Here is a 27,510-nt window from a genome sequence, read left to right as displayed (position 1 = left end):
ACAGATAGCGGTGTAGATATTTCCATGTTCATACAGATAGCGGTGTAGATATTTCCATGTTCATACAGATAGCAATGTAGATATTTCCATGTTCATATAGATATCGGTGCTGATATTTCCATGTTTATACAGGTAGTGGTGTAGATATTTCCATGTATATACAGATAGCGGTGTAGATATTTCCATGTTTATACACATAGCGGTGTAGATATTTCCATGTTTATACAGATAGCAGTGGAGATATCTCTATCTTAATACAGATGGCAGTGTAGATATTTATATTTTCATACAGATGGCGGTGCAGATATTTCCATGTTCATACAGATGGCGGTGTAGATATCTCCATGTTCATACAGATAACGGTGTAGTTATTTCCATGTGTAAAGAGATAGCTGTGTAGATATTTAAATGTATATGCAGATAGCAGTGTAGATATTTCCATTTTCATGTAGATAGCAGTGTAGATATCTCCATCTTAATATAGATGGTGGTGTAGATATTTATATGTTCATACAGATGGCATTGCAGATATTTCCATGTTCATAGAGATGGCGATGTAGATATTTGTATGTTTATAGATATAGCGCTGTAGTTATTTCCATGTGTAAAGAGATAGCTTTGTAGATATTTCCATGTATATGCAGATCGCTGTGTAGATATTTCCATTTTCATGCAGACAGCGGTGTAGATATTTCCATGTTCAAACAGATAGCGGTGTAGATATTTTCATTTTCATACAGATAGCAGTGTAGATATTTCCATGTTTAGACAGATAGCGGTGAAGATGTATGCATGTTTACACAGATAGAGGTGTAGATATTTCCATCTTCATACACATAGCGGTGTAGATATTTCCATGTTCATCCAGATGGCTGTGTAGATATATCCATGTTCATACAGATGGCGTTGAAGATATTTCCATGTTCATACAGATAGCGGTGTAGCTATTTCCATGTTCATACAGATAGCGGTGTAGATATTTCCTTTTTCATACCGATAGCGGTGCTGATATTTCCATGTTTATACAGGTAGCGGTGTAGATATTTCCATGTTTATACTGATAGCGGTGTAGATATTTCCATGTTTATACAGATAGCGGTGTAAATATTTCCATTTTTATACAGATAGCGGTGTAGATATCTCCTTCTTAATGCAGATGGCGGTGTAGATATTTATATGTTCATACAGATGGCGGTGCAGATATTTCCATGTTCATAGTGATGGCGGTGTAGATATTTCCATGTTTATAGAGATAGCGGTGTAGTTATTTCCAAGTGTAAAGAGATAGCTGCGTGGATATTTCCATGTATAAGCAGATACCTGTGTAGATATTTCCATTTTCATGCAGATAGCGGTGTAGATATTTCCATGTTCAGATAGCGGTGTAGATATTTCCATGTTCATGCAGATAGCGGTGCTGATATTTCCATGTTTATACAGTTAGCGGTGTAGATATTTCCATGTTTATACAGATTGCGGTGTAGATATTTCCATGTTTATACAGATAGCGGTGTAGATATTTCCATGTTCATACAGATAGCGGTGTAGTTATTTCCATGTGTAAAGAGATAGCTGTGTAGATATTTCCATGTATATGCAGATAGCTGTGTAGATATTTACATTTTCATGCAGATAGCGGTGTATGTATTTCCATCTTCAAACAGATAGCGGTGTAGATATTTCCATGTTCATACAGCTAGCGGTGTAGATATTTCCATGTTTATACAGATAGCGGTGAAGATGTATGCATGTTTACAAAGATAGCGGTGTGGATATTTCCATGTTCATCCAGAGGGCTGTGTAGATATATCCATGTTCATACAGATAGCGGTGTAGATATTTCCATGTTCATACAGATAGCGGTGTAGATATTTCCATGTTCATACAGATAGCGGTGTAGATATTTCCATGTTCATACAGATAGCGGTTCTAATATTTCCATGTTTATACAGGTAGCGGTGTAGATATTTCCATGATTATACAGATAGCAGTGTAGATATTTCCATGTTTATACAGATAGCGGTGTACATATTTCCATGTTTATACAGATAGCGGTGTAGATATCTCCATCTTAATACAGATGGCGGTGTAGATATTTATATGTTCATACAGATGGCGGTGCAGATATTTCCATGTTCATACAGATAGCGGTGTGGATATTTCCATGTTCATACAGATAGCGGTGTAGTTATTTCCATGTGTAAAGATATAGCTGAGTAGATATTTCCATGTATATGCAGATAGCAGTGTAGATATTTCCATTTTCATGCAGATAGCGGTGTAGCTATTTCCATGTTCATACAGATAGCGGTGTAGATATTTCCATGTTCATAGAGATAGCGGTGTAGATATTTCCATGTTCATACAGATAGCGGTGCTGATATTTCCATGTTTATACAGGTAGCGGTGTAGGTATTTCCATGTTTATACAGATAGCGGTGTAGGTATTTCCATGTTTATGCAGATAGCGGTGTAGATATTTCCAAGTTTATACAGATAGCGGTGTAGAAATCTCCATCTAAATACAGATGGCGGTGTAGATATTTATATGTTTATACAGATGGCGGTGCAGATATTTCCATGTTCATACAGATGGCGGTGTAGATATTTCCGTGTTTATAGAGATAGCGGTGTAGTTATTTCCATGTGAAAAGAGATAGCTTTGTAGATATTTCCATGTATATGCAAATAGCTGTGTAGATATTTCTATTTTCATGCAGATAGCGGTTTAGATATTTCCATGTTCGTACAGATAGCGGTGTAGATATCTCCATTTTAATATAGATGGCGGTGTAGATATTTATATGTTCATACAGATGGCGGTTCAGATATTTCCATGTTCATACAGATGGCGGTGTAGGTATTTGTATGTTTATAGAGATAGCGCTGTAGTTATTTCCATGTGTAAAGAGATAGCTTTGTAGATATTTCCATGTATATGCAGATCGCTGTGTAGATATTTCCATTTTCATGCAGATAGCGGTGTAGATATTTCCATCTTCAGATAGCGGTGTAGATATTTCCATGTTCATTCAGATAGCAGTGTAGATATTTCCATGTTTATATAGATAGCGGTGAAGATGTATGCATGTTTATACAGATAGTGTTGTAGATATTTCCATCTTCATACAGATATCGGTGTAGATATTTCCATGTTCATCCAGATGGCTGTGTAGATATATCCATGTTCATACAGATGGCGGTGAAGATATTTCCATGTTCATACAGATAGCGGTGTAGTTATTTCCACGTGTAAAGAGATAGCTGTGTAGATATTTCCATTTATATGCAGATAACTGTGTAGATATTTCCATTTTCATGCAGATAGCGGTTTAGATATTTCCATGTTCAAACAGATAGCGGTGTAGATATTTCCATGTTCATACAGATAGCGGTGTAGATATTTCCATGGTTATACAGATAGCGGTGAAGGTGTATGCATGTTTACACAGATAGCGGTGTAGATATTTCCATGTTCATACAGATGGCGGTGTAGATATTTCCATGTTCATCCAGATGGCTGTGTAGCCATATCCATTTTCATACAGATGGCGGTGAAGATATTTCCATGTTCGTACAGATAGCGGTGTAGATATTTCCATGTTCATACAGATAGCGGTGTAGCTATTTCCATGTTCATACAGATAGCGGTGTAGATATTTCCATGTTTATACAAATAGCGGTGAAGATGTATGCATGTTTACACAGATAGCGGTGTAGATATTTCCATGTTCATACAGATAGCGGTGTAGATATTTCCATGTTCATCCAGATGGCTGTGAAGAAATATCCATGTTCATACAGATAGCAGAGTAGATATTTCCATGTTCATTCAGATAGTGGTGTAGATATTTCCATGTTCATACAGATAGCGGTGTAGCTATTTCCATGTTCATACAGATAGCGGTGTAGATATTTCCATGTTTATACAGTTAGCGGTGTAGATATTTCCATGTTTATACAGATTGCGGTGTAGATATTTCCATGTTTATACAGATAGCGGTGTAGATATTTCCAAGTTCTTACAGATAGCGGTGTAGATATCTCCATCTTAATATAGATGGCGGTGTAGATATTTATATGTTCATACAGATGGCGGTGCAGATATTTCCATGTTCATACAGATGGCGGAGTAGATATTTGTATGTTTATAGAGATAGCGCTGTAGTTATTTCCATGTGTAAAGAGATAGCTTTGTAGATATTTCCATGTATATGCAGATCGCTGTGTAGATATTTCCATTTTCATGCAGACAGCGGTGTAGATATTTCCATGTTCAAACAGATAGCGGTGTAGATATTTTCATTTTCATACAGATAGCAGTGTAGATATTTCCATGTTTAGACAGATAGCGGTGAAGATGTATGCATGTTTACACAGATAGCGGTGTAGATATTTCCATCTTCATACAGATAGCGGTGTAGATATTTCCATGTTCATCCAGATGGCTGTGTAGATATATCCATGTTCCTACAGATAGCGTTGAAGATATTTCCATGTTCATACAGATAGCGGTGTAGCTATTTCCATGTTCATACAGATAGCGGTGTAGATATTTCCATGTTCATACCGATAGCGGTGCTGATATTTCCATGTTTATACAGGTAGCGGTGTAGATATTTCCATGTTTATACTGATAGCGGTGTAGATATTTCCATGTTTATACAGATAGCGGTGTAAATATTTCCATGTTTATACAGATAGCGGTGTAGATATCTCCTTCTTAATGCAGATGGCGGTGTAGATATTTATATGTTCATACAGATGGCGGTGCAGATATTTCCATGTTCATAGTGATGGCGGTGTAGATATTTCCATGTTTATAGAGATAGCGGTGTAGTTATTTCCAAGTGTAAAGAGATAGCTGCGTAGATATTTCCATGTATAAGCAGATACCTGTGTAGATATTTCCATTTTCATGCAGATAGCGGTGTAGATATTTCCATGTTCAGATAGCGGTGTAGATATTTCCATGTTCATGCAGATAGCGGTGCTGATATTTCCATGTTTACACAGTTAGCGGTGTAGATATTTCCATGTTTATACAGATTGCGGTGTAGATATTTCCATGTTTATACAGATAGCGGTGTAGATATTTCCAAGTTCATACAGATAGCGGTGTAGATATCTCCATCTTAATATAGATGGCGGTGTAGATATTTATATGTTCATACAGATGGCGGTGCAGATATTTCCATGGTCATACAGATGGCGGAGTAGATATTTGTATGTTTATAGAGATAGCGCTGTAGTTATTTCCATGTGTAAAGAGATAGCTTTGTAGATATTTCCATGTATATGCAGATCGCTGTGTAGATATTTCCATTTTCATGCAGATAGCGGTGTAGATATTTCCATGTTCAGATAGCGGTGTAGATATTTCCATGTTCATACAGATAGCAGTGTAGATATTTCCATGTTTATATAGATAGCGGTGAAGATGTATGCATGTTTACACAGATAGTGTTGTAGATATTTCCATCTTCATACAGATAGCGGTGTAGATATTTCCATGTTCATCCAGATGGCTGTGTAGATATATCCATGTTCATACAGATGGCGGTGAAGATCTTTCCATGTTCGTACAGATAGCGGTGTAGTTATTTCCACGTGTAAAGTGATAGCTGTGTAGATATTTCCATGTATATGCAGATAACTGTGTAGATATTTCCATTTTCATGCAGATAGCGGTTTAGATATTTCCATGTTCAAACAGATAGCGGTGTAGATATTTCCATGTTCATACAGATAGCGGTGTAGATATTTCCATGGTTATACAGATAGCGGTGAAGGTGTATGCATGTTTACACAGATAGCGGTGTAGATATTTCCATGTTCATACAGATGGCGGTGTAGATATTTCCATGTTCATCCAGATGGCTGTGTAGCCATATCCATTTTCATACAGATGGCGGTGAAGATATTTCCATGTTCGTACAGATAGCGGTGTAGATATTTCCATGTTCATACAGATAGCGGTGTAGATATTTCCATGTTCATACAGATGGCTGTGTAGATATATCCATGTTCATACAGATGGCGGTAAAGATATTTCCATGTTCATACAGATAGCGGTGTAGATGTACCCATGTTCATACAGATATCGGTGTAGATACTTCAATGTTCATACCGATAGCGGTGCTGATATTTCCATGTTTATACAGGTAGCGGTGTAGATATTTCCATGTTTATACAGATAGCGGTGTAGATATTTCCATGTTTATACAGATAGCGGTGTAGATATTTCCATGTTTATACAGATAGCGGTGTAGATATCTCCTTCTTAATACAGATGGCGGTGTAGATATTTATATGTTCATACAGATGGCGGTGCAGATATTTCCATATTCATACAGATGGCGGTGTAGATATTTCCATGTTTATAGAGATAGCGGTGTAGTTATTTCCATGTGTAAAGAGATATCTGTGTAGATATTTCCATGTATATGCAGATAGCTGTGTAGATATTTCCATTTTCATGCAGACAGCGGTGTAGATATTTCCATGTTCAAACAGATAGCGGTGTAGATATTTCCATGTTCATACAGATAGCGGTGTATGTATTTCCATGTTCATACAGATAGCGGTGTAGATATTTCCATGTTCATACAGATAGCGGTGTAGATATTTCCATGTTTATACAGATAGCAGTGTAGATATCTCTATCTTAATACAGATGGCGGTGTAGATATTTATATTTTCATACAGATGGCGGTGCAGATATTTCCATGTTCATACAGATGGCGGTGTAGATATTTCATGTTCATACAGGTAACGGTGTAGTTATTTCCATGTGTAAAGAGATAGCAGTGTACATATTTAAATATATATGCAGATAGCAGTGTAGATATTTCCATTTTCATGCAGATAATGGTGTAGATATTTCCACGTTCAAACAGATAGCGGTGTAGATATTTCCATGTTCATACAGATAGCGGTTTAGATATTTCCTTCTAAATACAGATGGCGGCGTAGATATTTATATGTTCATACAGATGGCGGTGTGGATATTTCCATTTTTATACAGATAGCAGTGTAGATATCTCCATTTTAATACAGATGGCGGTGTAGATATTTATATGTTCATACAGATGGCGGTGCAGATATTTCCATGTTCATTCAGAAGGCGTGGTAGATATTTCCATGTTCATACAGATAGCGGTGTAGTTATTTCCATGTTTATAGAGATAGCGGTGAAGATGTATGCATGTTTACACAGATAGCAGTGTAGATATTTCCATGTTCATACAGATAGCGGTGTAGATATTTCCATGTTCATCCAGATGGCTGTGTAGATATATCCATGTTCCTACAGATGGCGGTGAAGGTATTTCCATGTTCATACAGATAGCGGTGTAGTTTTTTCCATGTGTAAAGAGATAGCTGTGTAGATATTTCCATGTGTAAAGAGATAGCTGTGTAGATATTTCCATGTATATGCAGATAGCTGTGTATATATATTTCCATTTTCATGCAGATAGCGGTTTAGATATTTCCATGTTCAAACAGATAGCGGTGTAGATATTTCCATGTTCATAGAGATAGCGGTGTAGATACTTCCATGTTCATACAGATAGAGAGGCTGATATTTCCATGTTCATTCAGATAGCGGTGCTGATATCTCCATGTTTATACAGAGAGCGGTGTAGATATTTCCATGTTTATTCAGATCGCGGCGTAGATATTTCCATGTTTATACAGATAACGGTGTAGATATCTCCATCTTAATACAGATGGCGGTGTAGATATTTATATGTTCATACAGATGGCGGTGCAGACATTTCCATGTTCATACAGATAGCGGTGTAGTTATTTACATGTGTAAAGAGATAGATGTGTAGATATTTCCATGTATATGCAGATAGCTGTGTAGATATTTCCATTTTCATGCTGATAGCGGTTTAGATATTTCCATGTTCAAACAGATAGCGGTGTAGATATTTCCACGTTCAAACAGATAGCGGCGTTGATATTTCCATGCTTATACAGATTGCGGTGAAGATGTATGCATGTTTACACAGATAGCGGTGTAGATATTTCCAAGTTCAAGCAGATAGCGGTGTAGATATTTCCATGTTCATCCAGACGGCTGTGTAGATACATCCATGTTCATGCTGACAGCGGTGTAGATATTTCCATGTTCCTACAGGTAGTGGTGTAGATATTTCCATGTTCATACAGATAGCAGTGTAGCTATTTCCATGTTCATACAGATAGCGGTGTAGATATTTCCATGTTCATAGAGATAGCGGTGTAGATATTTCCATGTTCATACAGATAGCGGTGCTGATATTTCCATGTTTATACAGGTAGCGGTGTAGGTATTTCCATGTTTATACAGATAGCGGTGTAGGTATTTCCATATTTATGCAGATAGCGGTGTAGATATTTCCAAGTTTATACAGATAGCGGTGTAGATATCTCCATCTAAATACAGATGGCGGTGTAGATATTTATATGTTTATAGAGATGGCGGTGCAGATATTTCCATGTTCATACAGATGGCGGTGTAGATATTTCCGAGTTTATAGAGATAGCGGTGTAGGTATTTCCATGTGTAAAGAGATAGCTTTGTAGATATTTCCATGTATATGCAGTTAGCTGTGTAGATATTTCTATTTTCATGCAGATAGCGGTTTAGATATTTCCATGTTCGTACAGATAGCGGTGTAGATATTTCCATGTTCATAGAGATAGCGTTGTAGATATTTCCATGTTTATACAGATAGCGGTGAAGTTATATGCATCTTCACACAGATAGCGGTGTAGATGTTTCCATGTTCATACAGATAGCGGTGTAGATATTTCAATGTTCATACAGATAGCGGTTTAGATATTTCCTTCTTAATACAGATGGCGGTGGAGATATTTATATGTTCATACAGATGGTGGTGCAGATATTTCCATGTTCATACTGATGGCGGTGTAGATATTTCCATGTTTATAGATTTAGCGGTGTAGTTATTTCCATGTGTAAAGAGATAGCTGTGTAGACGTTTCCATGTATATGCAGATAGCTTTGTAGATATTTCCATTTTCATGCAGATAGCGGTGTAGATATTTCCATGTTCAAACAGATAGCGGTGTAGATATTTCCATGTTCATACAGATAGCAGTGTAGATATTTCCATGTTTATAGAGATAGCGGTGAAGATGTATGCATGTTTACACAGATAGCGGTGAAGATATTTCCATGTTCAAACAGATAGCGGTGTAGATATTTCCATGTTCATCCAGATGGCTGTGTAGATATATCCATGTTCCTACACATGGCGGTGAAGATATTTCCATGTTCATACAGATAGCGGTGTAGTTATTTCCATGTGTAAAGGGATAGCTGTGTAGATATTTCCATGTATATGCAGATAGCTGTGTATGTATTTCCATTTTCATGCAGATAGCGGTGTATGTATTTCCATCTTCAAACAGATAGCAGTGTAGATATTTCCATGTTCATACAGATAGCGGTGTAGATATTTCCATGTTTATACAGATAGCGGTGAAGATGTATGCATGTTTACAAAGATAGCGGTGTGGATATTTCCATATTCATCCAGAGGGCTGTGTAGATATATCCATGTTCATACAGATAGCGGTGTAGATATTTCCATGTTCATACAGATAGCGGTGTAGATATTTCCATGTTCATACAGATAGCGGTGTAGATATTTCCATGTTCATACAGATAGCGGTTCTAATATTTCCATGTTTATACAGGTAGCGGTGTAGATATTTCCATGTTTATACAGATAGCAGTGTAGATATTTCCATGTTTATACAGATAGCGGTGTACATATTTCCATGTTTATACAGATAGCGGTGTAGATATCTCCATCTTAATACAGATGGCGGTGTAGATATTTATATGTTCATACAGATGGCGGTGCAGATATTTCCATGTTCATACAGATAGCGGTGTGGATATTTCCATGTTCATACAGATAGCGGTGTAGTTATTTCCATGTGTAAAGATATAGCTGTGTAGATATTTCCATGTATATGCAGATAGCAGTGTAGATATTTCCATTTTCATGCAGATAGCGGTGTAGCTATTTCCATGTTCATACAGATAGCGGTGTAGATATTTCCATGTTAATAGAGATAGCGGTGTAGATATTTCCATGTTCATACAGATAGCGGTGCTGATATTTCCATGTTTATACAGATAGCGGTGTAGGTAATTCCATGTTTATGCAGATAGCGGTGTAGATATTTCCAAGTTTATACAGATAGCGGTGTAGATATCTCCATCTAAATACAGATGGCGGTGTAGATATTTATATGTTTATACAGATGGCGGTGCAGATATTTCCATGTTCATACAGATGGCGGTGTAGATATTTCCGTGTTTATAGAGATAGCGGTGTAGTTATTTCCATGTGTAAAGAGATAGCTTTGTAGATATTTCCATGTATATGCAAATAGCTGTGTAGATATTTCTATTTTCATGCAGATAGCGGTTTAGATATTTCCATGTTCGTAAAGATAGCGGTGTAGATATCTCCATTTTAATATAGATGGCGGTGTAGATATTTATATGTTCATACAGATGGCGGTGCAGATATTTCCATGTTCATACAGATGGCGGTGTAGATATTTGTATGTTTATAGAGATAGCGCTGTAGTTATTTCCATGTGTAAAGAGATATCTTTGTAGATATTTCCATGTATATGCAGATCGCTGTGTAGAGATTTCCATTTTCCTGCAGATAGCGGTGTAGATATTTCCATCTTCAGATAGCGGTGTAGATATTTCCATGTTCATTCAGATAGCAGTGTAGATATTTCCATGTTTACATAGATAGCGGTGAAGATGTATGCATGTTTATACAGATAGTGTTGTAGATATTTCCATCTTCATACAGATATTGGTGTAGATATTTCCATGTTCATCCAGATGGCTGTGTAGATATATCCATGTTCATACAGATGGCGGTACAGATATCTCCATGTTCCTAGAGATAGCGGTGCTGATATTTCCATGTTTATACAGGTAGCGGTGTTGAAATTTCCATGTTTATCCAGATAGCGGTGTAGATATTTCCATGTGTATACAGATAGCGGTGTAGATATTTCCAGGTTTATACAGATAGCGGTGTAGATATCTCCATCTTAATACAGATGGCGGAGTAGATATTTATATGTTCATACAGATGGCGGTGTAGATATTTCCATGTTCATCCAGATGGCTCTGTAGATATATCTATGTTCGTACAGATGGCTGTGAAGATATTTCCCTGTTCATACAGATAGCGGTGTAGATATTTCCATGTTCATACAGATAGCGGTGTAGATATTTCCATGTTCATACAGATAGCGGTGTAGCTATTTCCATGTTCATACAGATAGCGGTGTAGATATTTCCATGTTCCTCCAGATGGCTGTGTAGATATATCCATGTTCATACAGATGGCGGTGTAGATATCTCCATGTTCATACAGATAGAGGGGCTGATATTTCCATGTTCATACAGATAGCGGTGCTGATATTTCCATGTTTATACAGATAGCGGTGTAGATATTTCCATGTTCATACAGATAGCGGTGCTGATATTTCCATGTTCATACAGATAGCGGTGTAGATATTTCCATGTTTATACAGATAGCAGTGAAGATGTATGCATGTTTACACAGATAGCGGTGTGGATATTTCCATGTTCATCCAGAGGGCTGTGTAGAAATATCCATGTTCATCCACATGGCTGTGTAGATATATCCATGTTCATACAGATGGCGGTGAAGGTATTTCCATGTTCATTCAGATAGCGGTGTGGATATTTCCATGTTTATACAGATAGCGGTGTAGATATTTCCATGTTCAAACAGATAGCGGTGTAGATATTTCCATGTTCATACAGATAGCGGTGTAGATATTTCCATGTTTATAGAGATAGCGGTGAAGATGTATGCATGTTTACACAGATAGAGGTGTATATATTTCCATGTTCATACAGATAGCTGTGTAGATATTTCCATGTTCATCCCGATGGCTCTGTAGATATATCCATGTTCATACTGATGGCGGTGAAGATATTTCCATGTTCATACAGATAGCGGTGTAGATATTTCCATGTTCATACAGATAGCGGTGTAGATATTTCCATGTTCATACAGATAGCGGTGTAGCTATTTCCATGTTCATACAGATAGCGGTGAAGATATTTCCATGTTCATCCAGATGGCTGTGTAGATATATCCATGTTCATACAGATGGCGGTGAAGATATTTCCATGTTCATACAGATAGCGGTGTAGATATCTCCATGTTCATACAGATAGAGGGGCTGACATTTCCATGTTCAAACAGATACCGGTGCTGATATTTCCTTGTTTATACAGGTAGCGGTGTAGATATATTCATGTTTATACAGATAGCGTTGTAGATATTTCCATGTTTATACAGATAGCGGTGTTGATATTTCCATGTTTATACAAATGGCGGTGTAGATATCTACATCTTAATACAGATCGCCGTGTAGATATTTATATGTTCATACAGATGGCGGTGCAGATATTTCCGTGTTCATACAGATGGCGGTGTAGATATTTCCATGTTCAGATAGCGGTGTAGATATTTCCATGTTCATACAGATAGCGGTGTTGATATTTCCATGTTTATACAGATTGCGGTGAAGATGTATGCATGTTTACACAGATAGCGGTGTAGATATTTCCATGTTCATACAGATAGCGGTGTAGATATTTCCATGTTCATCCAGATGGCTGTGAAGAAATATCCATGTTCATACAGATAGCAGAGTAGATATTTCCATGTTCATTCAGATAGTGGTGTAGATATTTAAATGTTCATACAGATAGCGGTGTAGCTATTTCCATGTTCATACTGATAGCGGTGTAGATATTTCCATGTTCGTACAGATAGCGTTGTAGATATTTCCATGTTCCTCCAGATCGCTGTGTAGATATATCCATGTTCATACAGATGGCGGAGCAGATATCTCCATGTTCCTAGAGATAGCGGTGTTGATATTTCCATGTTTATACAGGTAGCGGTGTAGAAATTTCCATGTTTATCCAGATAGCGGTGTAGATATTTCCATGTGTATATAGATAGCGGTGTAGATATTTCCAGGTTTATACAGATAGCGGTGTAGATATCTCCATCTTAATACAGATGGCGGTGTAGATATTTATATGTTCATACAGATGGCGGTGTAGATATTTCCATGTTCATCCAGATGGCTCTGTATATATATCCATGTTCGTACAGATGGCTGTGAAGATATTTCCCTGTTGATACAGATAGCGGTGTAGATATTTCCATGTTCATACAGATAGCGGTGTAGATATTTCCATGTTCATACAGATAGCGGTGTAGCTATTTCCATGTTCATACAGATAGCGGTGTAGATATTTCCATGTTCCTCCAGATGGCTGTGTAGATATATCCATGTTCATACAGATGGCGGTGTAGATATCTCCATGTTCATACAGATAGAGGGGCTGATATTTCCATGTTCATACAGATAGCGGTGCTGATATTTCCATGTTTATACAGATAGCGGTGTAGATATTTCCATGTTCATACAGATAGCGGTGCTGATATTTCCATGTTCATACAGATAGCGGTGTAGATATTTCCATGTTTATACAGATAGCAGTGAAGATGTATGCATGTTTACACAGATAGCGGTGTGGATATTTCCATGTTCATCCAGAGGGCTGTGTAGAAATATCCATGTTCATACAGATAGCGGTGTAGATATTTCCATATTCATACAGATAGCGGTGTAGCTATTTCCATGTTCAAACAGATAGCGGTGTAGATATTTCCATGTTCATACAGATAGCGGTGTAGATATTTCCATGTTCATACAGATAGCGGTGTAGATATTTCCATGTTCATACAGATGGCTGTGTAGATATATCCATGTTCATACAGATGGCGGTAAAGATATTTCCATGTTCATACAGATAGCGGTGTAGATATACCCATGTTCATACAGATATCGGTGTAGATATTTCCATGTTCATACCGATAGCGGTGCTGATATTTCCATGTTTATACAGGTAACGGTGTAGATATTTCCATGTTTATACAGAAAGCGGTGTAGATATTTCCATGTTTATACAGATAGCGGTGTAGATATTTCCATGTTTATACAGATAGCGGTGTAGATATCTCCTTCTTAATACAGATGGCGGTGTAGATATTTATATGTTCATACAGATGACGGTTCAGATATTTCCATGTTCATGCAGATGGCGGTGTAGATATTTCCATGTTTATAGAGACAGCGGTGTAGTTATTTCGATGTGTAAAGAGATAGCTGTGTAGATATTTCCATGTATATGCAGATAGCTGTGTAGATATTTCCATTTTCATGCAGACAGCGGTGTAGATATTTCCATGTTGAAACAGATAGCGGTGTAGATATTTCCATGTTCATACAGATAGCGGTGTATGTATATCCATGTTCATACAGATAGCGGTGTAGATATTTCCATGTTCATACAGATAGCGGTGTAGGTATTTCCATGTTCATATAGATAGCGGTGCTGATATTTCCATGTTTATACAGGTAGTGGTGCAGATATTTCCATGTATATACAGACAGCGGTGTAGATATTTCCATGTTTATACAGATAGCGGTGTAGATATTTCCATGTTTATACAGATAGCAGTGTAGATATCTCTATCTTAATACAGATGGCGGTGTAGATATTTATATTTTCAAACAGATGGCGGTGCAGATATTTCCATGTTCATACAGATGGCGGTGTACATATTTCCATGTTCATACAGATAACGGTGTAGTTATTTCCATGTGTAAAGAGATAGCTGTGTAGATATTTAAATGTATATGCAGATAGCAGTGTAGATATTTCCATTTTCATGTAGATAGCGGTGTAGCTATCTCCATCTTAATATAGATGGCGGTGTATATATTTATATGTTCATAGAGATGGCATTGCAGATATTTCCATGTTCATACAGATGGCGGTGTAGATATTTGTATGTTTATAGAGATAGCGCTGTAGTTATTTCCATGTGTAAGGAGATAGCTTTGTAGATATTTCCATGTATATGCAGATCACTGTGTAGATATTTCCATTTTCATGCAGATAGCGGTGTAGATATTTCCATGTTCAAACAGATAGCGGTGTAGATATTTCCATTTTCATACAGATAGCAGTGTAGATATTTCCATGTTTATACAGATAGCGGTGAAGATGTTTGCATGTTTACTCAGATAGCGGTGTAGATATTTCTATCTTCATACAGATAGCGGTGTAGATATTTCCATGTTCATCCAGATGGCTGTGTAGATATATCCATGTTCCTACAGATGGCGGTGAAGATATTTCCATGTTCATACAGATAGCGATGTAGTGATTTCCATGTGTAAAGAGATAGCTGTGTAGATATTTCCATGTATATGCAGATAGCTGTGTAGATATTTCCATTTTCATGTAGATAGCGGTTTAGATATTTCCATGTTCAAACAGATTGCGGTGTAGATTTTTCCATGTTCATCCAGATGGATGAGTAGACATATCCATGTTCATACAGATGGCTGTGAAGATACTTCCACATTCATACAGATAACGGTGTAGATATTTCCAATGTCATACAGATAGCGGTGTAGATATTTCCATGTTCATACAGATGGCTGTGTAGATATATCCATGTTCATACAGATGGCGTTGAAGATATTTCCATGTTCATACAGATAGCGGTGTAGATATATCCATGTTCATACAGATAGCGGTGTAGATATTTCCATGTTCATACAGATAGCGGTGTAGATATTTCCATGTTTATACAGATAGCAGTGGAGATATCCCTATCTTAACACAGATGTCGGTGTAGATACTTATATTTTCATACAGATGGCGGTGCAGATATTTCCATGTTCATACAGATGGCGGTGTAGATATTTCCATGTTCATACAGGTAACGGTGTAGTTATTTCCATGTGTAAAGAGATAGCAGTGTACATATTTAAATGTATATGCAGATAGCAGTGTAGATATTTCCATTTTCATGCAGATAGTGGTATAGATATTTCCATGTTCAAACAGATAGCGGTGTAGATATTTCCATGTTCATACAGATAGCGGTGTAGATATTTCCATGTTCATAAAGATAGCGGTGTAGATATTTCCATCTTTATACAGATAGCTGTGAAGATGTATGCATGTTTACACAGATAGCGGTGTAGATATTTCCATGTTCATCCAGATGGCTGTGTAGATATATCCATGTTCATACAGATAGCAGGGTAGCTATTTCCATGTTCATACAGATAGCGGTGTAGATATTTCAATGTTCATTCAGATAGCGGTTCTGATATTTCGATGTTTATACAGGCAGCGTTGTAGATATTTCCATGTTTATACAGATAGCGGTTTAGATATTTCCTTCTTAATACAGATGGCGGCGTAGATATTTATATGTTCATACAGATGGCGGTGCAGATATTGCCATGTTCATACACATAGCGGTGTAGTTATTTCCATGTGTAAAGAGATAGCTTTGTAGATATTTCCATGTATATGCAGATAGCTGTGTAGATATTTCCATTTTCATGCAGATAGCTGTTTAGATATTTCCATGTTCAAACAGATAGCGGTGTAGATATTTCCATGTTCATACAGATAGCGGTGTAGATATTTCCATGTTTATACAGATAGCGGTGGAGGTGTATGCATGTTTACACAGATAGCGGTGTAGATATTCCCATGTTCATACAGATGACTGTGTTGATATATCCATGTTCATACAGATAGTGGTGTAGATATTTCCATGTTCATACAGATAGCGGTGTAGATATTTCCATGTTCATCCATATGGCTGTGTAGATATATCCATGTTCATACAGATAGCGGTGTAGATATTTCCATGTTCATACAGATAGCGGTGTAGATATTTCCATGTTCATACAGATAGCGGTGTTGCTATTTCCATGTTCATACAGATAACGGTGTAGCTATTTCCATGTTCATACAGATAGCGGTGTAGATATTTCCATGTTGATACAGATAGCGGTGTAGATATTTCCATGTTCATACAGATAGCGGTGCTGATATTTCCATGTTTATACAGGCAGCGGTGTAGATATTTCCATGTTTATACAGATAGCGGTTTAGATACTTCCTTCTTAATACAGATGGCGGAGTAGATATTTATATGTTCATACAGATGGCGGTGCTGATATTTCCATGTTCATACACATGGCGGTGTAGATATTTCCCTGTTTATAGTTATAGCGGTGTAGTTATTTCCATGTGTAAAGAGATAGCTGTGTAGATATTTACATGTATATGCAGATAGCTTTGTAGATATTTCCATTTTCATGCAGACAGCGGTGTAGATATTTACATGTTCAAACAGATAGCGGTGTAGATACTTCCATGTTCATTCAGATAGCTTTGTAGATATTTCCATGTTCATACAGATAGCGGTGTAGATAATTCCATGTTCATACAGATAGCGGGGTAGATATTTCCATGTTCATACAGATAGCGGTGCTGATATTTCCATGTTTATACAGGTAGCGGTGTAGATATTTCCATGTTTATACAGATAGCGGTGAAGATGTATGCATGTTTACACAGATAGCGGTGTGGATATTTCCATGTTTATCCAGAGGGCTGTGTAGATACATCCATGTTCATACAGATAGCGGTGTAGATATTTCCATGTTCATCCAGAGGGCTGTGTAGATATATCCATGTTCATACAGATAGCGGTGTAGATATTTCCATGTTTATACAGATTGCGGTGAACATGAATGCATGTTCACACAGATAGCGGTGTAGATATTTCCATGTTCATGCAGATAGCGGTGTGGATATTTCCATGTTCATCCAGAGGGCTGTGTAGATATATCCATGTTCATACAGATAGCGTTGTAGATATTTCCATGTTTATTCAGATAGCGGTGAAGATGTATGCATGTTTACACAGATAGCGGTGTAGATAATTCCATGTTCATACAGATAGCGGTGTAGATATTTCAATGTTCATACAGATAGCGGTTTAGATATTTCCTTCTTAATACAGATGGCGGTGTAGATATTTATATGTCCATACAGATGGTGGTGCAGATATTTCCATGTTCATACAGATGGCGTTGTAGACATTTCCATGTTTATAGATATAGCGGAGTACTTATTTCCATGTGTTAAGAGATAGCTGTGTAGATATTTCCATGTGTATGCAGATAGCTGTGTAGATATTTCCATTTTCATGCAGACAGCGGTGTAGATATTTCCATGTTCAAACAGATAGCGGTGTAGATATTTCCATGTTCATACAGATAGCGGTGTAGATATTTCCATGTTTATACAGATAGCGGTGTAGATATTTCCTTGTTCATACAGATAGCGGTGTAGATATTTCCATGTTCATACAGATAGCGGTGCTGATATTTCCATGTTTATACAGGTAGTGGTGTAGATATTTCCATGTTTATACAGATAGCGGTGTAGATATTTCCATGTTTATACAGATAGCGGTGTAGATATTTCCATGTTTATACAGATAGCAGTGAAGAAATCTCCATCTTAATACAGATGGCGGTGTAGATATTTATATGTTCATACAGATGGCAGTGCAGATATTTCCATGTTCATACAGATGGCGGTGTACATATTTCCATGTTCATACAGATTGCGGTGTAGTTCTTTCCATGTGTAAAGAGATAGCTGTGTAGATATTTAAATGTATATGCAGATAGCAGTGTAGATATTTCCATTTTCATGCAGATAACGATGTAGATATTTCCATGTTCAAACAGATAGCGGTGTAGATATTTCCATGTTCATACAGATAGCGGTGTAGATATTTCCATGTTTATACAGATAGCGGTGAAGATGTATGCATGTTTACACAGATAGCGGTGTAGATATTTCCATCTTCATCCAGATGGCTGTGTAGATATATCCATGTTCACACAGATAGCGGTGTAGCTATTTCCATGTTCATACATATAGAGGTGTAGATATTTCCATGTTCATACAGATAGCGGTGTAGATATTTCCATGTTCATACAGATAGCGGTGCTGATATTTCCATGTTTATACAGGCAGCGGTGTAGATATTTCCATGCTTATACAGATAGCGGTTTAGATATTTCCTTCTTAATACAGATGGCGGTGTAGATATTTATATGTTCATACAGATGGCGGTGTAGATATTTCCATGTTTATACAGATAGCAGTGTAGATATCTCCATCTTAATACAGATGGCGGTGTAGATATTCATATGTTCATACAGATGGCGGTGCGGATATTTCCATGTTCATACAGATGGCGATGTAGATATTTCCATGTTCATACAGATAGCGGTGTAGTTATTTCCATGTGTAAAGAGATAGCTGTGTAGATATTTAAATGTATATGCAGATAGCAGTGTAGATATTTCCATTTTCATGCAGATAGCGGTGTAGATATTTCCTTGTTCAAACAGATAGCGGTGTAGATATTTCCATGTGCATACAGATAGCGGTGTAGATATTTCCATGTTCATACAGATAGCGGTGTAGATATTTCCATGTTTATACAGATAGCGTTGAAGATCTATGCATGTTTACACAGATAGCGGTGTAGATATTTCCATGTTCATCCAGATGGCTGTGTAGATATATCCATGTTCATACAGATAGCGGTGTAGATATTTCCATGTTCATACAGATAGCGGTGTAGATATTTCCATGTTCATCCTGATGGCTGTGTAGATATATCCATGTTCATACAGATAGCGGTGCAGATATTTCCATGTTTATACAGATAGTGGTGTAGCTATTTCCATGTTCATACAGATAACGGAGTACCTATTTCCATGTTCATACAGATAGCAGTGTAGATATTTCCATGTTCATACAGATAGCGGTGTAGATATTTCCATGTTCATACAGATAGCGGTGCTGTTATTTCCATGTTTATACAGGCAACGGTGTAGATATTTCCATGTTTATACAGATAGCGGTTTAGATATTTCCTTCTTAATACAGATGGCGGTGTAGGTATTTATATGTTCATACAGATGGCGGTGCAGATATTTCCATGTACATACAGATGGCGGTGTAGATATTTCCATGTTTATAGATATAGCGGTGTAGTTATTTCCATGTGTAAAGAGATAGCTGTGTAGATATTTCCATGTATATGCAGATAGCTTTGTAGATATTTCCATTTTCATGCAGATAGCGGTGTAGATATTTACATGTTCAAATAGCGGTGTAGATATTTCCATGTTCATTCAGATAGCTTTTTAGATACTTCCATGTTCATACAGATAGCGGTGTAGATATTTCCATGTTCATACAGATAGCGGTGTAGATATTTCCATGTTCATAGAGATAGCGGTGCTGATATTTCCATGTTTATATAGGTAGCGGTGTAGATATTTCCATGTTCATATAGATGGCGGTGTAGATATTTCCATGTTCATAGGGATGGCGTTGTAGGTATTTCCATCTTTATAGAGATGGCAGTGTAGATATTTCCATCTTAATACAGATAGAGGTGTAGATATTTCCATGTTTAAACAGATGGCGGTGTAGATATTTCCATCTTTATAGAGATTGTGCTGTAGATATTTCCATATTCATACAGATGGCGGTGTAGATGTTTCCATGTTTATATAGATGGCGGTGTAGATATTTCCATCTTAATACAGATAGCGGTGTAGATATTTCCATGTTTATGCAGATGGCGGTGTAGATATTTTCATGTCGATACAGATGGCGGTGTAGGTATTTCCATGTTTATGGAGAAAGCGGTGTAGATATTTCCATGTTGTTAGAGATAGCGGTGTAGATATTTCCATGTATATACAGATAGCGGTGTAGATATTTCCATGTTTATACAGATAGCGGTGTAGATATTTCAATGTTCATACAGATGGCGTTGTAGTTATTTCCATGTTCATACAGTTGGCAGTGTAGATATTTTCACGTTTATAGAGATAGCGGTGTAGTTATTTCCATGTTTATAGAGATAGCGTTGTAGATATTTCCATGTTTATACAAATAGCAGTGCAGGTATTTCAATGTTTATAAAGATTGCAGTGTAGATATTTCAATGTTTATTGAGATAGCGGTGTAGATATTTCCCTGTTTTACAGGTAGCAGTTTAGATATTTCCATGTTTATAGAGATTGCGGTGTAGATATTTCCATGTATATACAGATAGCGGTGTAGATATTTCCATGTTCATACAGATGGCGGTGTAGATATTTCCATCTTTATAGAGATGGCAGTGTAGATATTTCCATCTTAATACAGATAGAGGTGTAGATATTTCCATGTTTAAACAGATTGCGGTGTAGATATTTCCATCTTTATAGAAATTGCACTGTATATATTTCCATGTTCATACAGATGGCGGTGTAGATATTTCCATGTTTATATAGATGGCGGTGTAGATATTTCCATCTTAATACAGGTAGCAGTTTAGATATTTCCATGTTTATACAGATGGCGGTGTAGATATTTTCATGTCGATACAGATGGCGGTTTAGGTATTTCCATGTTTATAGTGATAGCGGTGTAGATATTTCCATGTTGATAGAGATAGCGGTGTTGATATTTCCATGTATATACAGATAGCGGTGTAGATATTTCCATGTTTATACAGATAGCGGTGAAGATATTTCAGTGTTCATACAGATGGTGTTGTAGATAATTCCATGTTCATACAGATGGTGGTGTAGATATTTCCACGTTTATAGAGATAGCGGTGTAGTTATTTCCATGTTTATAGAGATAGCGTTGTAGATATTTCCATGTTTATACAAATAGCAGTGTAGGTATTTCAATGTTTATAAAGATAGCAGTGTAGATGTTTCAATGTTTATAGAGATAGCGGTGTAGATATTTCCCTGTTTTACAGGTAGCGGTTTAGATATTTCGATGTTTATGCAGATAGCAGTGTAGATATTTCCATGTTTATAGAGATAGAGGTGTAGTTATTTCCATGTTTATACAGATAATGGTGTAGATATTTCCATGTTTATAGAGATAGCGGTGTATATATTTCCATGTATATACAGATAGCGGTGTAGTTATTTCCGTGTTTATACAGATGGCCCTGTAGATATATCCATGTTTATAGAGATGGCGGTGTAGTTATTTCCTTGTTTATACAGATAGCGGTGTAGATATTTCCATGTTCATATGGATAGCGCTGTAGATATTTCCATGTTTATAGAGATAGCGGTGTAGATATTTCTATGTTTATACAGATAGCGGTGTAGATATTTCCATGTTTATACAGGTAGCGCTGTAGATATTTCCATATTTGTACAGGTAGCAGTGAAGATATTTCCATATTTATACAGCTAGCGGTGCAGATATGTGAATTCATTAAACCTCTTTTTCTTTATAAATTACCCAATCTTGGGTATGTCTTTATCAGCAGCATGAAAATTGACTAATACACTCACTGTCCATGAATGATACTCTGTTAGCCCATTTGCATTGTTATAAAGAAATACCTGAGGTGGGGTAATTAATAAAGAAATGAGGTTTATTTGGCTTCTTGTTCTGAAGGCTGTACGTGAAGCATAGTACTGGCACCTGCTTCCAGGGAGGGCCTCAGGAACCTTCCAATCATGGTGGAAGGTGAAGGGAAACCAGCATATCACATGGTGAGAGAGGAAGCAAGAGAGACAGGGAGGAGGTGTCAGTCTCTTTTAAACAACCAGATATCGCATGAACTCACAGGGTAAGAACTCATTCATTACCAAGAGGACAGCACCAAGCCATTCAGGAGGCATCTCTCTCCAACATTGGGGATCACATTTTAACGTGAGATTTGAAGGGGACAAACATCCAAACTATGTCAGATACCAAAGCTGACAATGCTTAGGATCTTTAGCTGTTCCAGGTTCTGGGAAAAGGGAGAGAGTTAGCTTCCCTCGTCTATGCTGTGCTACTCCATATTATATTAGTAATTATTGTTCTCTAAAGGTTCTTGAAAGCAAATAAACAAATGCAAGGCAAAACATATGAAATGCAAGGCAAATGCATTAAAAACTTTTGAGTGTTAATATATAGGTTTTATTTTATCTTTTTAATTTCTTTTGCTTAACCAAATAGATTATGTAGTTTTGATTAACTGGCCATGAAATAGCTCTGCCTACATAGAATTTCCCATGAATAATTGGTTGTGGAGACTTTTGTGTGTGACCCAAATCCTCCCTCAAAACTGAAGTTTGCCCAGCTATTGGGAGTGTTGGCAAATCATGCCTCTCAGCTGATTCTCTCTAGAATTTATTCTCAGGAGATCTAATTAATAACTTGTCAAGCTGATGTCCATCCTTGGGGACAACTCGTATCTGAAGAATGGCCAGTGAAAGGTATTAAAACTCCATACTCCTGCCTCAATTTAGGGCAACTCTGAAGGGTCACCCCTGCTTCTCAGCTCCCCCTTGAGATTAGCTGAGGTATTTGTTGTGACTGCCTCACATCTCAAATCCCTTTGTCCAATTCAGCTTTTTCGCCACAGTTGTTGGTTCCTAGGATTTTACCCAGTTAAATGTTCTCTACACAAATCTCTATCTCAAATCTGCTTTACAGGGAATGTGGCCTCAGACAGGTTTTCATTAGGTTCTGGACGTAACTCTCATTAGTCATTGATATGATTCGGCTGTGTCTCCACCCGAATCTCACCTTGATTGTAATTATCCCCGCATGTCAAGGATGGAGTCAGGTGGAGATCATTGAATCATAGGGGCGGGTTCCCCCTACTGTTCTCCTGGTAGCGAATAAGTCTCACGAGATCTGATGCTTTTAAAATGGGAGTTTCCCTACACAAGCTTTCTTCTCTGCTACCATTTAAGATGTGCCTTTGCTTCTTTTTTGCCTTCTGCCGTGACTGTGAGGCCTCCCCAGCCATGTGGAATTGTGAGTTCCTTAAACCTCTTTCCTTTCTAAATTACCCGGTCTTGGGTATGACTTTATTAGCAGCATGAGAACAAACTAGTGCAGTCTGTTCTATAAGCCCAAGTCGGATCACAGAGTCCCGCTTTCTGTTTTTTTTTTTTCTAGCCCATATTTCTACTAAAACTTGACTCATATAGACTTAAAACAAAATAATTAAGCATGGCTAGTATTTATTTAATATTTTATACGTGTCAGGTACTGTATTTTGTAACTTATCTTTTAATAATCTTTCCAAATCTCTAAAAGGATAATTCTGCTCTTTTATAGAGAAAATAAGGATGGCTCAATCTTTTGATTTTTATTACAAGCTTTATTTTGTATAACATATAATAAACTAAAAATATTGAAAGTTTAGAAACCATCAGCACGCAATCGAGGTGATGGAAATATACTTCACCTCCAGTTTCCTGATGCCTCTTTATAATACATTTCTCTGGCCCCTCATTCCTGGCCCTTAAAAACCACCAAACTGCTTTCTGTCACTGGACAGTAATTTATACAGTCAAAAAATGTATATAAATACAATTTTACACTATGCACTTTTTTGTCTGACATTTTATGTTTTTTTCTCTGCATGTTTTACCTCTAGAGTCTGCCTTGTTTCACTTAGTATAGTTATTTTGAGATTCATTCATGTTATAGTATGTATCCATAATTAATTCGGATAAAGCAAGTTAATTCATTAATGTATTGATTGATATTTAGAGTGTTTCTAGTTTGGGCTATTATGAATACATGTGCTATGAACATTTGTGTTGATATCATTATATGAACACCTACTTTTATCTCTCTTGGGTAAATACCCAGGAGTGCAATGGCTGAGTCTTACGGCAGAAGTATGTTTAACTTTTTAAGGGACTCTTAAACTGTTTTTCAAAGGTTACACTTTTTTGTATTCCCATCAGCAGTGTATGAGAGTTTCAGCTTCTCCACATCCAAGCCAGTGCTTGGCTGTTATCAGTCATGCTAATCTTAGCTATTTAAAAATAGATAGTGGCGTCTCATTTTGGTTTTAATTTGCATTGCCCTAAGCATTAATTATGTTGAGCATATGTGCTTATTTACCAAACAAATGTCTACTTTGTAATGTCTGTTCCAGTCTTTCACCCAAGTTTTAAATGGGGTTGTTTGTTTTTCATTATTAAATTTTGAGCTTTTAAAATATATTTTTGATGCAAGCCTTTCATCAGATATATGAATTGCAAATATTTTCTCCCAGCCTGCAGCTTGTCTTTTCAGTCTCTTAATAGATTCTTTTGAAGAGCAGATTCTTTTTTTTAAATTTGATGAGTTCTTCTTATCAATATATTATTATATAAATCATGCTGTGGGGTCATATCAAAGAAAGCTTTGCCTGACTCAAAGTCCCAAATGTTTTCACATCTTCCCTCTCCTCTCCTTTGGGAACTGAGATTACACATAAATTCAGTTACTTGAAATTTACTGTCTACTATTGCTCTGTTCATGTTTTTTAAAAATTTATTTTCTCTCTCTATTTTATTTTGAGAGGTGTCTATCTTTTCTTCTTTAATGACTAATGTGCTATCAGCCTACCATGTAGCTGGGACTACAGCCGCATGCTACTATGCCCCGCTAATTTTTGTATTTTTAGTAGAGATGGGATTTCACCATATTGGTCAGGCTGGTCCTGAACTCCTGACTTCGTGATCCACCTGCCTCGGCCTCGCAAAATGCTGAGATTACAGGCGTGAGCCACTGCGCCCAGCCTCCTTTAGTGTATCTTGCATGTCTCTATTTTAGAACATATAGAATACTGTTTCAATAAGCATTTGAATGTTCTTAACTGATAACCCTGGCACCTTGATTTACTCTGGATCAGTTCTGACTCAGTGATTTTTCTCCTTATTATGAGCCACGTTCTTCTGTCTTTTGTTGTTACTGTTGTGTCTCTGCTAAACTGTGTCTGGATGTCAGATATGGTGACTTTTATCTTATTGAGTGCTGGAAGTATATATAAATATTCTTGATCTTTGTATTGGTATGTATTTAAGTTTAGTTGGAAAGAGTTTGACTCTTTTTTGTCTTGCTTTAAAAATTCATTAGGTGGGATCAGACCAGTTCCCATTTTAGAGCTAATCACTCCCAACTAGTGAGGCAAGATCCTTCTGGGTATCCCTGGGAATCTTGAGGTGTTTCTGGTTTGGCTGATAAAATAAGCACTATTACTGGACCTTGGTGAGCATGTGTACTGTTACTTTTCATCTTATCTGGGTGTTGTTTCCCCAACCGTAGGTACTTTTCTCTAGGCCTGTCCTAACAATTACTTAGCTATGTACTTTAGGGGGACCCTTTGCAGAGCTCTGGAGTTCTCTTTCTGTGCAGCCCCTTCTTCTCGGAAACCTTGTCCTGAGAGCTCATGTCAACATGGTTTCTGTGGACTCTCAGCTCTGTCCCCTCAGCTCAGGGAGAACAATGGGCTCCTCTTGGGCTTTTCTCCTGGAGTAGTGGGCTGGAAAACTTTCTCCAGGCATAAATTAGGGCCGTTGATAGGCTCACCTTGTTTGAGACTGACTTTACAGGGTCTTGCAAACTTTTGTGGCATACATTTTGGCCATTTTTTTGGTTGTTTCAGGAGGGAGAGAAAGTCTAGTTCTTGTTACTCCATCATGGTCATTGCAGAAGTCAACCTAACTGATATTTATCAATACAGTCTGTTGCTACACATTGAACTTGCTTAAGATAATTTTTAGATGGCACAGAACTTTCTGTCCATTGAATGAGACTCTCTGCTTATTTTGCAAGTGCTCATTTGTATGGAGACATTTGTATGGAGAAACTTCAAAAAGTTTGTGGAAAAATGAAGTTAAAAGATAAACATTGAAAATGTGATCTTCGGTTTTCATCCCTAAAGAACTGATGGTCCTGGGAACTTAACAATGTCAATGCAGTCTCTTATACATTATTAACTTAAGAAAAATGGGTGCCCTTTCCACATTTGTTGAGATTGGGAAACAAAAAGAAGTCAGAAGGAGCCAAATCAGAGCTGTAAGGTGGATGCCTGACAATTTCCCATTGAGACTCTCACAAAATTGCCTTTGCTTGATGACAGGAATGAGCAGAAACATTGTGGTGTTAGAGGACTGTCTGCTAAAGCTTTCCCAGGTATTTTGACCTAAAACTTTGGCTAACTTATTCAAAACACTCTCATGATATGCAGATATTATTGTTCTTTGACCTTCCACAAAGTCAACAAGCAAAATGCCTGGAATGTCCCCAAAAAACTGTTGCCGTGACCTTTGCTCTTGAGTGATCCCCTTTAGCTTTGACTGGACCACTTCCACCTTTGGTAGCCATTGCTTTGATTGTGTTTTGCCCTCAGGGTCATACTGGGAAAGCCATGTTTTATCTTCTGTTACAATTCTTCAAAGAAATCCTTCAGGATCTTGACCCTAGTTCTTTAAAATTTCCATTGAGAGCTCTCCTCTTGTCTGCAGCTGATCTGAGCACAACACTTTTGGCACCCATGCAGTGGAAAGTTGGTTCAACTTTAATTTTTTAGTCAGAACTGTGTAAGCTGAACCAATTAAGATGTCTATGATGTTGGCTATTGTTTGTGCTGTTGATTATCAGTC

Source organism: Gorilla gorilla, chromosome 10, assembly GCF_029281585.2.
Source record: "Gorilla gorilla gorilla isolate KB3781 chromosome 10, NHGRI_mGorGor1-v2.1_pri, whole genome shotgun sequence".
NCBI lineage: Eukaryota > Metazoa > Chordata > Mammalia > Primates > Hominidae > Gorilla > Gorilla gorilla.
This window is presented reverse-complemented; position numbering follows the sequence as displayed.